The 18,290-nt window shown below is 46.2% G+C and overlaps 1 protein-coding gene across 3 annotated transcripts in view; it reads right to left on the bottom strand.

The window, feature by feature from the left end:
- Nucleotides 1–18,290, bottom strand: part of LOC115170984 (retinoic acid receptor alpha) — a 183,959-nt gene that overhangs the window by 19,681 nt on the left and 145,988 nt on the right. The gene's annotated exons all lie outside the window — the stretch shown is intronic.

Raw genomic sequence — 18,290 nt, 5'->3', positions numbered from 1 at the left:
CTTACCAGCCAATCAAGAGTCCTCCTAGGAGCCGCCGTGACCAATCAGGGCTCACTCGGGCATTATTGCAGCTCATCGCAGTCCACTAGGTAGCCATAGCGACCAATCACGATCCACAACGGTGCAATTTCCATGATGACAATGGGCAAATGAGCTCCAACATTAGAGTCTTATTAAAGTCTATTGCCAATGATGAATGATCATAGCAATGAATAATATCTCAGTCACGAGAGTGCATTCAAACGAGTAGTTTATTAGCTCCTAGTCTTTAACAGCAGAAAGTAGACCATATACAGTGCCTAGTTAAAGTCTACACACCCCTGGCAGTCTTTACATTTTGCGGCCTTAAAATGTAATCTATACCGAACAAAAAATCTAAATGCAACAATTTCAACCATTTTACTGAGTTACAGTTCATTTAAGGAAATCAGTCAATTTAAATAAATGCATTAGGCCCTAATCTATGGATTTCACATGACTGGGCAGGGGCGCAGTCATGGGTGGGCCTGGGAGCGCATAGGCCCACCCACTTGGGAGCCAGGCCCAGCAAATCAGATGAGTTTTCCCCACAAAAGGGCTTTATTACAGACTGAAATACTCAATTTCATCAGCTGTCCAGGTGGCTGGTCTCATACGATCCCACAGGTGAAGAAGCCGGAAGTGGAGGTTCTGGGCTGGCGTGGTTACACGTGGTCTGCGGTTGTGAGGCCAGTTGGACATACTGCTAAATTCTCTAAAATGACTTAAGTTAACATGAAATTATTTGGCAACAGCTCTGGTGGACATTCCTGCAGTCAGCATGCCAATTGCACACTCCCTCAAAACTTGAGACATCTGTGGCATTGTGTTGTGTGACAAAACTGCACAAGGTGCACCTGTGTAATGGTCATGCCGTTTAATCAGCTTCTTGATATGCCACACCTGTCAGGTGGATGGATTATTTTGGCAAAGGAGAAATGCTCACTAACAGGGATGTAAACACATTTGTGCAACATTTGAGAGAAATAAGCTTTTTGTGCGTATGGAAAAATTCTGGGATCTTTAATTTCAGCTCATGAAACTTGGGAACACCACTTTACATGTTGCGTTTATATATTTTTCTTTATAGAAAGGGATTACATTAGGTTTGTTCACATACAGATCTACATAACTTAGTCCAATTTTCAAAGTGAAAGAAAGTCATAGATAATTTTCGGAATAAAAAAAAAAAACGAACTAAAAATCAGATGTCTGGATTGCGTATGTCTTCACACCCCAGAGTTAACACCTGGTGGAAGCATTTTTTAACAGCCATTACGGCTGGGAATCATTTTGAATAAGATTCTACCAACTTTGCACAACTCCTAGGGCAACACGTGCCCATTGTTTTTGTCAAAATTGCTTAAGCTCAGTAAATCTGGTTGGGAATCATTGATGGATAGCATCCAAGCAAATTTAAGTCGGGACTGAGAGTAGACCAACTATTGGAAAGCCATTCTGGTGTTTCTTTGGCATACAAATGTGTGTAATTGTCTCGCTGAAAAATAAAACTCTATCCCAGGGTTAGGATTTCAGAAGACTAAGGTGGGTTTTCCTTAAATTCTTTACCTGGGCTTCGCTCATTTCATTTTGATCCTGACAAACTTCCCAGTCCCTGCCGATGACAAGCATACCCACAACATGATGCTGCCACCACAATACTTGAAAATACAGAGGGTTTCACTCTGTGTTGTGTTGGATTTGACTCAAACCTGTAGTTTTTAATTTAGGCGAAAAAGTTTATGAATTTGCCGTGTTGCCGTTCAGTATTACGTAACGGCCTTGTTGCAAACAGAATGGATGATTTGGAGTGGATTGTTTTAAAACACAGGCTTCCTTTTTCACTTTGTCATACAGCCAGAAATGTGGGGTGAATGCAATGTTGTCGATCCCTTTCTATTTTCAAGTATTGTTGTGGCAGCATCACGTTACGGGTATGCTTGTCGCTGGCAGGGACTGGGGAGTTTGTTAGGATAAAAAAATAAATATGAAAGGAGCAGAGCCCAAGTAAAAAGTTAAGAGGAAAACCTGCCTCAGTCCTTTGAAGAGCCAACACCGGGATAAAATTTACATTTTCAGTGGGACAATTACAAGTTTTAAGATGAAAGACACAACAGAATGGCTTTCCATGAGAAGTTTAGTGTTCCTGAGCGGTCCAGTCTCAGTCCTGACTTAAATCTGCTTGAAAATCTGAGACAAGATTTGAATATTGCTGTTCATCAATGATTCCCAACCAAACTTACTGAGCTTGATCAATGGATACATGTTACCCTAAAAGGTGTGTAAGGTTGATAGAATCTTCTTTTTTCAAAATGATTCCCAGCTGTAATGGCCGCCAAAGGTGCTTCCATCACATATTAACTCTGGGGTGTGATGACATACACAATCAATACATCATCATTTTGTATTTTCTTTGGTCATTTCTAAATATTTCTAACATTTTTCTTTCCCTTTGAAAATGTGGAGTCGGTCGCGTAGTTCATTAGGAAAAATCAAAATGAATCCCTTCGTAGATGACATTTTAAGGCAGCAAAATGAGAAGACTAAGGCGTGTAGACTTTCACGAGCGGCTGTATGCGTTATGAACAGGGGAACATGCCTGCCGTGTGATGAGAAACAGTAATCTGGTGTAATCACAGTCCATCATGTAAGCTCCTCCACTTCTTGGAAGAGGGGCTTACATCATCATTTGGAAGAATGTGAGAGGGAGACCCTGAACGAGCGCGCGCACACACACACACACACGCACGCACGCACAAGCAGGGTCACATACATGTACACACAACACACCTTCAACCTTTCAGAGCTCTCCTGTGTGTGTGTGTGTGTGTGTGTGTGTGTGTGTGTGATGCTTAGGGGTCCGACTGAACACTGGAGTGTTAGTAAGTGCTCCATTTTTACCCCAGGACTCATAGAACGAACGGGGGAAAGGAACACACACACCTTGACCTGACAACACACATATTTATGGCCCTAACTCACCATGTGAAAGTTGATGCATGAATCTGTCCTACATGTTCTAGTGTGTGTGTGTGTGTGTGTGTGTGTGTGACTTATGTACAATCTTACTTGTTTCCATCATTACCACACTAAACCCCCACACATTCTTCTACCTTCCACTCTCATCTCTTTCACTCCCTCTGCACTTACCTCCTCCTGTATCTCTCCTTTTCTCTCTCCAGATTCTTTCCATTCTCTCTCTACAAGCCAAACACCCTACCCCCGCATTTGAGATTCCCCCCCGTCCTTCCGTCCTGTAGTCCTCCAATCCCCAGCCATGTTCCCCTCTGCCCTTTTCCCTTTGACCCCCAGCCATCTCCGCTCCACGCCCTTACCGGCTTCCCCCCCAATAACACACATTCCAGTGTCTGCCCCCCCCCCCCTTATTTCTGCAAGCTCAGTCCACCTTCCCATCAGTGCTGGGTAGGTTCCAACAATAACACTGGTATAGGGCCTGCGGGGGGAATTCCAAAACACCTTTTACCATTAAAAAATGTGGGAATGTGTGTGTATGATGAGAGAGAGAGAGTCAGTCGGGGAGTGCAGACGTACGGTACATCATCCTAGCTCTACGAAGTATTATTTACAGAACAGACCACATTTTCGCCGTGTGTGAGAATGAAACGAGAGGGAAAAGTAAAGAAAGGAAGACATTGGCAGAGACCGTGATATTCCGGAAGAACACGAGAGAGAGAGAGAGACAGAGAGAGAGAGAGGATGAGGAAAAACTATAGACTATCCAGGATCAGTCCAGTGATCTCTGGGTTTGGAACAGATAAAGAACAGGACCGGCGGTTTAGAAAACATGGCACCACTATATTAGCTTTGGCCATCCGCTGTTTGTCCTCCGGACAATTTATTCAACCTAAAAACGGGGGAGAAAAAAAACTGGAGGAGAAAACAATTGCATTCGCTGCCTGTTGTTGTCCTGCCAAGGCCCTTCCCCTAGTGTCCTCAGTCGCTCTGAATAGCTCAATACAAAACATATACAAATTAAAAAAAAAAAAAAAGAATAAAAAAAAAATTGACAAATGCACAATGGAAAAGGTCGGGCTCTCGGGATGCTGGAATTCAGACGAGCCTAAATGCTACCAGATCACCCCGCCACTCTCTGTCATTCAGCGCAGATCCTGAATCAGAAGTAATGAGAGCGTCTCCGCGATACTAACTGGAGGACGCGTTCGGTTTTGGACCCGAGAACAGTGCTTCAAAGTGTGTAGAGGGGGAAGTGAATCTGTTTTCCTTGCAGGTCAATTACCAATTGATTTTCCAGGAACAACTTTGAGGATTACTGACTCGGATCTACTAGGCGTTTTTATATAGATGTCTAGATACTAGTCGATCACTATGATGAATGGTACCAGTTCTATATGTCCCATTTGAGCCTGAGCCCCATCTAGATTTTTTTAGTCTATGCTTAGCTGCGTCTTTCCAAATATATCCACTAACAAACCAGCCGGTGTTTCCTGTGTTCAAAATAAGCCAGAGTGTCACTAAAAATACACCACCTCTAACCGAGACAGAAAGAAGACTAGAGAGTGGAGGATGTGAAGTCTTTATCTCCTCTCCAGGCACACACACACACACACACACACACACACACACACACACACACACACACACACACACACACACACACACACACACACACACACAGAGAGAGGAAGCAAGTGGCGGTTGAGGCTTTCAGTGCTGTCTTTGTGCCGGCTAAGGGAGGTATTTTGGGCAGGTAGGTACACAGACAACAACAACAAAAAAGGCGGCAGAGAAAGCGGGCTCAGAAACAAGATGAAAGAGAGCGATGGTGAGAGACGCGCTGTAGGTGAAAAGGGGGAGTGAGAGAGGGACACACTGATCTTGTGCTGCTATACGGAATCAAACCAACACGTTTCGAGGTAAAAAAAAACGACAACAAAAAGATAGGAAGTAAGACATTTCAAACACTTCCATCCTACTCTTTCCCCCTTCACAATACACTCACTCCATTTTCTCACCCCTCTCCATCTCTGTTTCTCTCACACTTCTTCTCTCCCTCTCCCGCCTTCGCACGCAGTCTTCTTGTGGCGCGCCAGCCTCCTGTTCCCTGGAGTCCCGTCTGACCTCTTTTCTGCCAAGCTGTCCTTGTATGAGTCCTGACTTGTATGAGTGGCACATTTCAGGGTGAAAGAGGGACATCCTCGGCCTCACTTGAAACTCCACCTGCACGCCTGGCGCTACGCCACCCAAACTGGTCCCAGACACCGTGTGTTAAATAAACCATGTGTAATAATAAACCAGGATTTTATTAGATGAAAGACAAACCGATCAGGTCATCGCTAATCAATCCTCCCAGGTAGGCGATGTACACCAGCTACAGTGAGCTAGCTTCGCTAGCGACTAGCCTCCGCGAGCCTTCTTGTCATCTCAGCTAAATAGGGACATTTGAGAAGAAGCCAACAAGATGCCAAAAGGCAGTTCACCCTGATCAAGGACATGACTGGGCTGTTATGAAGGGCTCAAAAGAGGGAGTTCCGATTCAGCCAAACTGACATCTACTTTAACAATCACATTTTGGATAATAAACAGCGAGTAGCAGCAGCGTAAAAAAGGGGGTCAATGCAAATAGTCCGGGGAGCGGACGACTGTTTAGCAGTCGTATCGCTTGAGGGTAGGAGCTGTTAAGGAGCCCTTTGGTCCTAGACTTGGTGCTCTGGTACTGCTTGCCGTGCCGTAACAGAGAGAAAAGTATATGATTAGGGTGGCTGGAGTCTACGTACTACCCTTGTACTACCCTCCGTAGCGGTCAGATGCCGAGCAGTTGCCAATACAAGCGGTGATGCAACCAGTCAGGATGCTCTCGAGGGTGGATCTGTAGAACTTGAGGATCTGAGGACCCATGCCAAAGCCATGGAAGGCAGACTCAATTAGCCACCAGCATCACACAGGAGGACTTTGCTTATTTTTAAAAAAAGGCACCTAAATTTAACTAAGCAAGTCAGTTAAGAACACATTTTTATTTACATTGACGGCCTACACCCTAGCCAAACCCGGACGACGTGCGCCGACCTTCGGACTCCCAATCACAGCCGGATGTGATGCAGCCTGGATTTGAACCAGGTACTGCAGTGACGCCTCTTGCACTGAGACGCAGTGTCTTAGACCACTGCGCCACTCGGGAGCTTAGTCTCAATTCCAAACACAAGTGTTTTCATGGAAGCATGCTAACTGGGGGTGAGCCATTGTCAAAACATGACCAAGAGTTTTTGTTGTTGTTATTGAATAAAGCAAAGTGTATTCTATCAGAATCTGTCTTTCTCTTCAAGTTTTCTGTTCTTGTTATTATGGGGTCATGGAGCATCCAATTTCGGTTCCATGCAGCACATCACCCACAACACATCACCCACAACCCGGGTGATATCATCACAACACTGACCAAAAGAGCTATAGTTAAAGGTTCAGTATGTAGCTTTCCGAGTGACCGGACCCAATTCACATAGAAATATTAGTTATAGATCTTTCATTCTCTTTGAAAGCGAGTCTGATAAGCAGTAGATCCATTCTTTGTGCTCCGTTTCTATGCTTCACATTCCTAAGTTTAGCTTTGCATAATTTTGCTTTTTGTTTTTGTACACCAGCTTCAAACAGCTGAATATATGATATCTTTGGTTATTGAAAATATATTTCACAGCGGTTTAGATTGTACAGTGACTCTCTACACTATACATTGCTTGTTTTGCCACATAAAGCGAAATTGGTGAACATAATATAATTTTGATCAACCATGTCATGGCGGAGCGATTTCTACATATTGCACATTTAAGAGCTTCCTTAGCTGCTCATTGTAAGAGCTGATCACATGGAGAGCTGATCACCTGACCAGACTGACAGCGGTGGGGGTCGTATGGTGGAGAGGGGGAGGGGGGAGACGAGTGGCAGAGGGCTCTCATATTTCCCATAACCCCCCTGGGCCCTTTTGACCCGTCTGTCTGCCTGGCGTGACCTTGTGCTTGCACCATTTGACCCCTAGCTGACAGATGGACCTGTTTGGCTGGCTGAGAGGGCCGTTAGTGTTCGTGTCGGATCTGAGGGTCGCGGCACAGAGACAGAGGCACAGACAAAAAAACTAGCAGGTACACATTTAACCACGTCCACACAGACTAAACTACAATCAATGCACAACACACACACACACACACACACACACACACTTGGCCGTCGCAGAAATACAGCTGAAGAATGCGCAAACACCGCAAACGCACTGATAAATCGTGGAGGTAACCCAAAGTTCCATATACTAATGGGCATTATCCACACACCCATCTGGGGCATTAGATCAGGGGAAGGAGACTAGGGACGTATCAATTAGTAAACACAGTCAAAACCAGTGCTAGTGCACACGCCCACCACTTACCCTCTCGCCGGAGAACGGCCTGGATAGGATAGAGGCCGCTGCTCCCCCCTGAATTATTTAAAAGCCCCAATCATTATAGTGCTACGAGGTAAATGGATGAGGCCAGTGGAGGAGTGTGAGGGGAAGGGGGTTGTCTGTGTTATAGAGTAAAAGAGGAGAAGGGGAAAGTGGAGAGGGGGGAAGCAGAGGTAGAAGAGGGATTGTGAGTTTGTCTCTGTGTGTGTGTGTGTACAAGTCAATGTGTCTAAGAGAGGGGTTACGGGGGACTAGACAGAGAGAGAATCATAGGGGTATGTGTGTGTGTGTGTGTGTGTGTGTGTGTGTGTGTGTGTAAGAGAGAGTGAGATAAAGAGGAGAATAAATAAATAGGGCCGAGCATGAAAGGGAAGCGGCTGCATACCTCGCAGCAGCAGCGTTGGCGGTAGTCCCCGGGGGGGCAAGAGGATCCTGGTACAGTTACTGAGCCTCCCTCGCTCTCTCTCCTGTCCTCCCTCTCCTGTCCTCCCTCTCTTCTCTCTCTTCAAAAGGCTCACTGTGACTGTATTATAGTTTTCTTCTCTCACAGACATTTGCCTCTCCTCACAGAAAATAATTCCTAGCGTTGTCATGCAAGTGGGGGAACCAGGGACAAATATCAAACACTAACTCACGGACTGAGGAAACTAAAAACAAGGACGAGTCCAAATGTTAAAAAAAAATAAAAAAAACATATATGCATTGTGTTGCACGGTATACTAGGAACTTCGGTACTTTCTCGATACTGGAACATGAAAAATGGTTCGGCACTAGAATTTGTGTTACTTTCGATACATCTGTCAAATGTGTCTCACGGGTCATCTCTGTCTGTCAGCACAGCCGATGTCCCCCTTATAGCGCGAAAGCGCAGTGCCTGCTCCACTAAGCCTGCACTGGGAGTCTGGGCTGCATCATGTTAGCGCCCTACTCATGCTGCACACAAGTTAACACACTTAAATAATGTGATATATAATGCATGCAGGAATGTTGAAACTGTTAATTACTGTTGGCAAAACAATGTCCATACAGGCTAGAACACTTTCCAATGGAAGATACCGGTCGATTCCATCTTTCCTTCTAGCGTATAGCTGAAGCTATCATCAATTCACTACACTAGTACTTTGTTTGTGACAATATGAAAATCAGAACGCAAAATATGCGGATTTCAAAGCTGATTGCCACCAAAACTTTTTTGATGTGGGGGAAGAATAAGGTTTTGGGATAAACGCTGAAAATAAGGTCTGAGGTTAACACAGGTTTAGGAGCTCTTATACGTTTCGTTCTATGGGATAATACCAGTCAGTTAACATGACCTTTGTGAATTAGGAAGCCTTTGTACTTTTTGGGAGGATTACATAAACGCTTCAAAATTCTCCAACAGTGATGTTAGCTGATGAAGATTAGCTCGTAGAACAAAACGTATAATATCACCTAAGCTTGTGTTTACCACAGACCTAATTTTCAGCTTTTATCCAAAACCCCAAAAAAATCATTTCACCATGCCAATCATTTCACCATAGGCTTTGTCCAACGGACCACGGTGGCGTTAGCGCCTACAAAAAAGACGCCATTACTATTTATCTCGATTGCCTCCACAAACTGACCCCCCCTCCCGCGCGCGCACGAACGAACGACGTCGTTACTGGTTAACGAGACAGCGCACACTTCTGTAGAATAAGCTACTTCTATGTAAATGTTGTTGATCAGTACAATAACAATAGGTCCCAAATAGAAGGGTAAGATATTGTTCGTCATCTGTAGGCCTATTGATTTACCCAGTTTATCAAAAAAAGATTTATAATTCAAATAAATTACTACCATTATGTTGTCATGTAGTTAGATTGGCAAAAACAAAAAAATGGGGTGTATGACTGTATAATTGATTAATTAATGCATACGTGAGTGTGTCTGAGAAGAAAAAAAAACGTGATATTTAGCTCAAAATATTCCCAATGATTGAACAGAGCAGTAGCTGAGTTTCTCTGTCTGGACCAAGTGCCATTCTGTGACTCCGGTTAGTATGCCTTCTTTTTATGCAGTGGTCTCATTTTGGAATTGAGTAGCGTGATGGTATTGAGAATCGTGATACTGAACCTGGTATCGAAGTCAAAATTCTGGTTGTGTGACAACACTTTATACTGTACATCTCAGCTTACTGGGCGATCATGGTTAGTCTTGGACAGCGATGGCTGTCAGAATCGAAACGGTCCTGCATGATTGAAACGTTCATCAGGGTTCCTCATTGCTATCCTCGTCGTGTCGGACCTGGGTGGGGGCAAGAGTGTACATTGACATACGTGTGCTTGCTTATATGCATAATAATGTGGGCGATCGTATGTGAGAGAGCGAGAGAGAACTAGCTAAAAAAGAATGAGAGACGGGTCAATGAGGTTACAGCACAGAGGGCGGCTCACATGGGCGGGCGGGCGGGCAGGGAGGGAGGGAGGGAGGGCGGGCGGGCGGGTAGGGAGGGAGGGAGGGAGGGAGGGAGAGGGAGACTGACAGAGGCAGAGAGAGAGACAGAGAAAGAAAGAGAAAGAGGCAGAGAGAGAAAAAAAGAGGCAGAGAGAGAAAGAAAAGCAGGCAGTCAGGATGTAGGTCATTCAGGGAGGCAGCCAGGCCAACTCCAGATCCAGCTCTAGACTGTCAGTGCTGTGTTAGTCACAGTCCTGGATCCAACCCAACGAACCCCAACCTACAGATACACACAAACACACAGGGTGACTCATCGCTCCAAACTCCGGCGCCTGGCCCCCAGCCTCTGATTGGTGGGCCGGAGGACTGTTAACATGGCAGAAAAATGACATGAGATAACCCTGAATGGTCCCCAAGGCTCATACTATTGGCAGAGAAGACTCTCTGTTGGAGGGAGAACAGAGAGAGATCCATCCTTTTGCTTTGCAGAACACTACACTGTATGTAAACAGACCAAAAAGGGTTACAGTATGCAACCAAGGTCATGGCTCAAAGTGTAAACATGCCAGAGGGGTTAACTGGTGAACAAACAGTAGGACTGTCCTGCATCTGGAGTTCTTACATTTTCCTGGACTGTCCTGCATCAGGAGTTCTTTCATTTTCCTGGACTGTCCTGCATCTGGAGTTCTTTCATTTTCCTGGACTGTCCTGCATCTGGAGTTCTTTCATTTTCCTGGACTGTCCTGCATCTGGAGTTCTTTCATTTTCCTGGACTGTCCTGCATCTGGAGTTCTTTCATTTTCCTGGACTGTCCTGCATCTGGAGTTCTTTCATTTTCCTGGACTGTCCTGCATCAGGAGTTCTTTCATTTTCCTGGACTGTCCTGCATCTGGAGTTCTTTCATTTTCCTGGACTGTCCTGCATCAGGAGTTCTTTCATTTTCCTGGACTGTCCTGCATCTGGAGTTCTTTCATTTTCCTGGACTGTCCTGCATCTGGAGTTCTTTCATTTTCCTGGACTGTCCTGCATCAGGAGTTCTTTCATTTTCCTGGACTGTCCTGCATCAGGAGTTCTTTCATTTTCCTGGACTGTCCTGCATCTGGAGTTCTTTCATTTTCCTGGACTGTCCTGCATCAGGAGTTCTTTCATTTTCCTGGACTGTCCTGCATCAGGAGTTCTTTCATTTTCCTGGACTGTCCTGCATCAGGAGTTCTTTCATTTTCCTGGACTGTCCTGCATCAGGAGTTCTTTCATTTTCCTGGACTGTCCTGCATCTGGAGTTTTTCTGCCTATTGTGCATCTCTTCCCTTTTGCCTCACCTTGATCCCTCCCAGAGTGAGCAATCAGTGCCTCCCCCTTTAGAACTAGCAGCGGGGAGAGGAGTGGCAGTGAAACAATAGGGACCGAGGCTAAAGCCTGGCAGTCAAGCCATTGGGACCGGGGCTAAAGCCTGGCAATGAAGTCATTGGGACCAGGGCTAAAGCCTGGCAGTGAAGCCATTGGGACCGGGGATAAAGTCTGGCACCAGTCCACGGGGGGAACCAGGTGGTTAACCCCCATGTCATCTCTGGATTTTGTTTCTGACAGCTAAATCTACAGGGATTAGCAACCCAGCAGACAATGGCATCGTAATCCCACCAGCTCAGCCCAGCATATTGACCAGAGGGAGTACCATGGGTCAGTACTCTGGTCCATTAGGCCAGTCTGGGTTGATTCGGGCTGTCGGCCCGGGAGGTTAGGACCTCGTACTGGGATATTTGTGTGTTTTTTGTAACGTTTGTTGTGTAACACTTATGCTGTTATCTGTGGTGCTGTGGTGAGTGGCAGGATATTGGCAGAGGTAATCAGGTTAATCACCTAGCATGACAGAGTGGAAATCTGCTTCTGAGAATTAGAGTAAGCGGGGGACTGATCCAATCCCAAAGTATAGAGGTTTTTGGGCCATTAAGCCTACTTGGTCTCATACTTGGGACTTTATTTTTGTGAATACATCAAATTTCATAGTAAGGATTGTTGGGTTATATTTAACTGAAATAAAACAAGTCTGTTGACATCCTCTACTTTTCAAAACACTGGGTTTCAGTCATTTAACAATGTATCTAGATAATCTAGATAAACAGATCAAAATGTTGTTTCTGTACATTTGTACAATTTCATATTTGACCCTGGCCATCGAGTTCAGAGGTCATAAAGTGAAGCTATGGCAGCCTAGCCATACCAGCTAAGTATAGCAGGGGCAGTGATGCTACACTAGCTAGCCAGCCTCAGGGGGACAGAAGGAAACCCCCGTGATGCTCCCATTTCTGCTGCTGTGACACGCTAGCGTCTCCCTTTTCTCGCTCTCGCGCTCAGGGAACAATGGGCTCAATGATTTCCTCAGACCTGCCCTACTCAGCGCTCTAGTCTCTCATCTCCACTTTAAGTCTTAATCTCTTCCCTCTCGCCTTTCTTTTCTTCCCCTCTGCTGCTCACCCCCAGCCAGCCTCTCCAGGGCCCCTCTTCAGAGCCAGGATGAAGAGATGAAGGGAGAGAAGAGGAGGGGAGGAGAGGGTTGCTTGGAGCTATTGAGGCCGGCTGACGAGAGAGAGAGAGAGAGAGAGAGGGAGAGAGAGATAGAGAGAGAGAGAGAGACTGCGCTGGGTTTTGGAAGAGAATAAATGACGACGTTCTCTCTTTCGGTACATCTACTGAATACCACAACAATAACCATAATTACAACCAATGATATTACTACTATACCTAAACAACATTACAGACCATAAAGCCATGGCAATCATCAGTTTTGTAACCAATCGCAAACAGCACAGACGCTCTTTCTGCTGCAAAAATGACTGTCTTGCATAACACTGCATCTTTTGAAACCGTTCCGGTCCCATTTCTGTTAACATTTTGAACCCATTTCTGCGACTCATTTGTGATTTTTGGACTCTGGGACATAAGATAGTATCTGAGCCGTGGTGCTGGGAGATAACAGCATGGTTTCCCCACTGAAGTGTGTGGATCTACTTCCACCCACTCAGCAGTGTACCATGCCATGTGCCTCAGAGGTGGGTTTGAACTTCTCCCATCCACCCAGCCTGTTGCACCCCAAAGCTAGGCTAGATCCACATCCTTCCTCCCAGCCAGCCGTGAGCGTACCACGTGCCTCAGAGCTGGGCTCAGGGCTGGGCTCAGGGCTGGGCTAGAGGGCATTTCTCGGGAGTCTGACTGGAGGAGGAGGAGGAGAGACCCCCGCGAGGCTTGCTGAAATGCCAGAGCACTCACATCATATCATGCATGAGTGCAGAGCGGAATGTGCGCCATGGGGCAGGGCGCTGGTTTGTCTTTAACACGCTATCTTCTCTGAAGGGGGGGGCGGTGACTGGCCACTTGTATTCTCGATTGTGTTCTGGTACATTACGGCTGTCTGGCAAAGCAATGGTCGGTAGCTATGGGGGAAAGTAGGGAAATGGATTCCCTACTTCCAACAAGACAAGTATGGTAACCCCGAAAAGTTGAATATACTATACTAGAGATCGTTGCTATTTGTTTCAAGAAAATGTCTCTCTACTTTTTAAAAACAAGGGCCTGGAGCAATAGGCTGGAAATATATATATTTTTTTTACAAAAACAAAAACAGTGTTCCCATTTCCCAAAACAAATCAGGACAGACCTTTAACTACAAAAACAGTGTTCGCAAAACAAATCACTTCAAATGTCTAGGACACCCAAGAGTATATTGAAATCATTCAGGGACTAAAGTAAGTGAACGGGGAACACTGTTACGCTTTTTCTCCATTTTCTGTGACGCCTTGGAGGCCTCAGTGCGGCTGTGCTGTGGTTTTTACTCAGGCATGCGCTGGCCAGCCGCTGTGGGCAGAAATAGCCTATTTCAACGCGTGGCCAAGCTCAGCTGGTTAAGACTCAAATGACTGCCAGTGGCTCCTCCACTCCTCGGCCAAACCGACCAGCATCAAGATCCCAACTAAGGAACATTTGAAAAAAAAACATATCTTTTTTTTTTCTTTTTTTTTTTTTTAAATCGAGGAGAGAAGAAAAGTCAAGACAAGAAAACAAACAAATTAGTGTGGAGAAGGAACACGTGGGAGTGAGAGGATCAGGCTAGATCTGTCTGTCTCTAAAAGGCTGGAGCCAAACTGAACTGTTGCTAAAAACAGAGACGACTTGTCTTCGTCTCCTCCTCCACAACCAAGCTGAGAGAAGGAAATAGGAGCCAAACAGGGAAATGGCTTAATTAGATCACGATTAGTAATGAGATTAGCCCTGTGTCGAGTGTGTGTGTATCGAGTGTGTGTGTGTGTGTCAAGTGAGTGAGTCAAGTGCTTGTGTGCGTGTGTGTCAAGTGAGTGAGTCAAGTGATTGTGTGTGTGTGTGTGTGTGTGTGTGTGTGGTAAAACCACCACAAGGGCTGACCCAGGGACCCGGGCCTGGTTCTGAAGTGTCCCCTTCATAGAATCAACGATTTAGCTTCATATAGATCTTAGCATAAAATCCACGTAGGAAACTAATTAACCAGTAGTAAAGTTAAAAACAGCCCAGCCACGGCTGAGGAGATCCGTGAGATCTTCCAGCGACAGCCACTGACCTACATTCAGCTGCAGCTGCTCTGCCGTGTCTGAGAGAGGGAGGCAGCACTGGGGGATTTCTCCAGAGGTAGGGGTTTGTGTATGTGTGTGTGTGTGTGTGGCTCTATAAGCAAGCATGCGTGTGAGATTTAAGAACCTCTTCAACATCAACACCCGCTGAAGATGCCCCGGAGCATCTTCAGCGCAGCTTGACTTTCCTACGAGCGCTGTGTCATGTGTATACAATCATGTGCATCACCGTGTGTATCAAGTGTAAATAAGTCTGCGAACGTCTCCCTCCCAAGGGTACGGCTTTGTTATTCTTCTGTTTAAAAGGAGCATGTTGAAACTCCTCTAATGTGAATGAGAGCGTTCATTAGTAAAGGAGAGAGAGAGAGAGAGAGAGAGAGAGAGAGAGAGAGAGAGAGAGAGAGAGAGAGAGAGAGAGAGAGAGAGAGAGAGAGAGAGAGAGAGAGAGAGAGAGAGAGAGAGAGACTGTGTGTGGCTGGAAGGAAGCAGTGTTGGTTGGTTTGTGATAACGAACGAGAACCGACCGTTAGAACTACACCCCCCATCCCCTCCCGGGCTAGACGGGAAAGATCACATTCCAACCCCGGTGAGGGGGCTACTGAGACTGACACCAAAACAGGGACAGTGGCTTTCTGCAGGGCATAAAGGATAGGAGGAGGGCAGGGAGGGAGGGAGAAGGAGAGAGAGAGATGAAAGGGAGAAAGACATAGGGTTACGACAGGGGAGGTGGAAAGAGGGGATGAGTGAGTGAGCGAGAGACAGAACAGAGGGGGAAGAAAGGGGTTGGGAGAGACAGCGAGAAGAGGGGACCAGGTAGATGGCAGACACCGAGGGGAGTTGGATAAGAGAGAGAGAGAAAGAGAGAGAGAGAGAAAGAGGAGAAGAGGTCCTGGTTAGGCACAGCAGTCAAAAGCACTGGGGTTTGATCCCAGGCTGTGTCACAAGCATAGGACGGCGCTCAATTGGCCCAGCGGCGTCTGGGGAAGGTTTGGCCGGTGGGGCTTTCCTTGGCTCATCGTGCTCTAGCGAATCCTTGTGACAAGGCCGGGCGCCTGCAAGCTGACGCCGGGTCGTCAGTCGAACGGTGTTTCCTCCGACACACTGGTGCGACTGACATCCGGGTTAAGAGAGCAGTGTGATAAGAAGTAGGTGGCCAGCCGGGTCATGTTTCAGAGGACGCATGATTCGACCTTCGCCTCTCCCGAGCCCAATGAGGAGCTGCATTGATAAGCCAAAGGACCTAATTCAGGGTAAAAAAAAAAAAATGTTTGTAGTCATAATACCCTGAACACGTCTGTTCAGGGTCGGGGCTGGTTAGTACCGGGACACCGCCTGGGAATTCCAGGTGCCGTAAGCTCAAAAAGATATTTACAAAAAATAGAAAAGAGGAGAAGGATGAGGGTAGGGAGAGAGAGGGATAGAATCAAGGTGGTGCAAAGGTTAACTTCCTCAGTGTGGGGAGACGGGTCTGGGGGAGCGCAGTCCGGCTAGTTTAGTCCGTTTACTCTGCCTTTAGTGTGGTTTGACCTATAATCCCTTTTACTAGCTCTTCATTTAAAGAGATTCTCCAGTACTTTTTAGCTGGCCCATATGGGGGGGGGGGGGGGGGGGGGGGGGGGGGGGGGGGGGGGGGGGGGGGGGGGGGGGAATGTAGGGAGAATGGTGCAGCACAGCTTAAAGAAAACAGTTGCTTTCAAACTAGGAATTGTGTGGTTAATTAAGGTAAGAGAGTCATTCTGCTCATAGATTATGCATGTACGAACTACACATTGACACATCCAGCCCAAAGCGGGACATTAAGAAACAAGTTTCTGAGTCACCAAAGTACCGGAGAATGACTTTAAGGTGACACGCTATGCACAACTGCCACACAGCTTTAACCAAAGGCAACCACGACCCCAAGGTGATGTGTCTGTGTCTCTGTTAGAATACAGTAAGTAGCGTGTGTGTGTGTGTGTGAGAGAGAGAGAAAGAGAGAGATTATAAATACTATACACGTGTGTGTCAATGAGCTTCATCATAATAGCAGAAATAGTATTATTATTATTATTATTATTATTATTATTATTATGTCTTTGGGAGGTGACGCCAGCCAGTATTACATTTGTCTCCAGTTGTTTCTCTGGCTCCTTAATCCATCATTTTAAGTGCTTACAATCACTTAACTTCTCTTCTCTCCCCTGAGTCCTCGCTCCAATGAGCGCCTAACTGAAGCTGAGCCTTCAACTCCACTGGTGTCTAATGGCATTCTCCCTGTTGACGCCCTTTCCTGGAAATGACATTAAAGAGTGTGTGAGAGTGTGTGTGAGAGATGGAAAGCGAGAGAAAGAGGCAGGAGGGGTGCTATGATGGGATGGACGGAATAAACACATTGCACTTCTTTCGTTGACCTATGGATTCTCCCGGATGGCCGTGTTCTTCCCCATAACACAGATGTACGTGCATCTATACTTGGATCAGGACAAGTAGCACCACCCCAGTGAGCTAAATTGGTTGATCGTCTTTTAAACCAAAAATACGTCTTTATAGAGTGTAATGGTTATAGGGACATGGCATGCCATGTAGAGTTACCAATACTGACTTACAGTGCCTTCGGGAAAGTATTCAGACCCCTTGACTTTTTCCACATTTTGTTACATTTACATCCCCCCCTCATCAATCTACACACAATACCCCATAATGACAAAGCAAACCAGGTTAGTATACATTTTTGCTAATTTATAAAAAAATATACTGAAATATGACATTTACATAAGTATTCAGACCCTTTACTCAGTACTTTGTTGAAGCACCTTTGGCAGTGATTACAGCCTTGAGTCTTCTTGGGTACGACACTACAAGCTTGGCACACCCGTGTTTGGGGAGTTTCTCCCATTCTTCACTGCAGACCCTCTCAAGCTCTGTCAGGTTGGATGGGAAGCGTTGCTGCACAGCTATTGTCTGCTCAGCTATTAGTTTCAAGTCCGGGCACTTGCTGGACCACTCAAGGACATTCAGATACTTGTCCCAAAGCCGCTACTGCGTTGTCTTGGCTGTGTGCTTAAGATCGTTGTCCTGTTGGAATGTGAACCTTGGCCCCAGTCTGAGGTTCTGAGCGCTCTGGAGCATGTTTTCATCAAGGATCATTCTGTACTTTACTCCATTCATCTTTGCCTCGATCCTGACTAGTCTCCCAGTTCCTGCCGCTGAAAAACATCCCCACAACATGATAATGCCACCACCATGCTTCACCGTAGGGATGGTGCCAGATTTCCTCCAGACGTGACGATTGGCATTCAGGCAAAGAGTTCAATCTTGGTTTCATCCAACCAGAGAATCTTGTTTCTCATGGTCTGAGAGTCTTCAGTTGCCTTTTGACAATCTCCAAGTGGGCTGTCATGAGCCTTTTACTGAGGAGTGGCTTCAGTCTGGCCACTCTACCATAAAGGCCTGATTGGTGGAGTGCTGCAGAGATGGTTGTCCTTCTGGAAGGTTCTCCTATCTCCACAGAGGTACTCTAGCGCTCTGTCAGAGTGACCATCGGGTTCTTGGTCACGTCCCTGACCAAGGCCCTTCTCCCCCGATTGCTCAGTTTGGCCGGGCGGCCAGCTCTAGTAAGAGTCTTGGTGTTTACAAACTTCTTCCATTTAAGATTGGAGGCCACTGTGTTCTTGGGGACCTTCAATCCCTTCAGATCTGTGCCTCGACACAATCCTGTCTCGGAGCTCTACGGGGCAAATCTTTCGACCTCATGGGTTGGTTTTTGCTCTGACATGCACTGTCAACTGTGGGATCTTATATAGACAGGTGTGTGCCTTTCCAAATCATGTCCAATCAATTGAATTTACAACAGGTGGACTCCAATCAAGTTGTAGAAA

This window comes from Salmo trutta, chromosome 32 (genome assembly GCF_901001165.1).
Source record: "Salmo trutta chromosome 32, fSalTru1.1, whole genome shotgun sequence".
Lineage (NCBI taxonomy): Eukaryota > Metazoa > Chordata > Actinopteri > Salmoniformes > Salmonidae > Salmo > Salmo trutta.
This window is presented reverse-complemented; position numbering and strand designations above follow the sequence as displayed.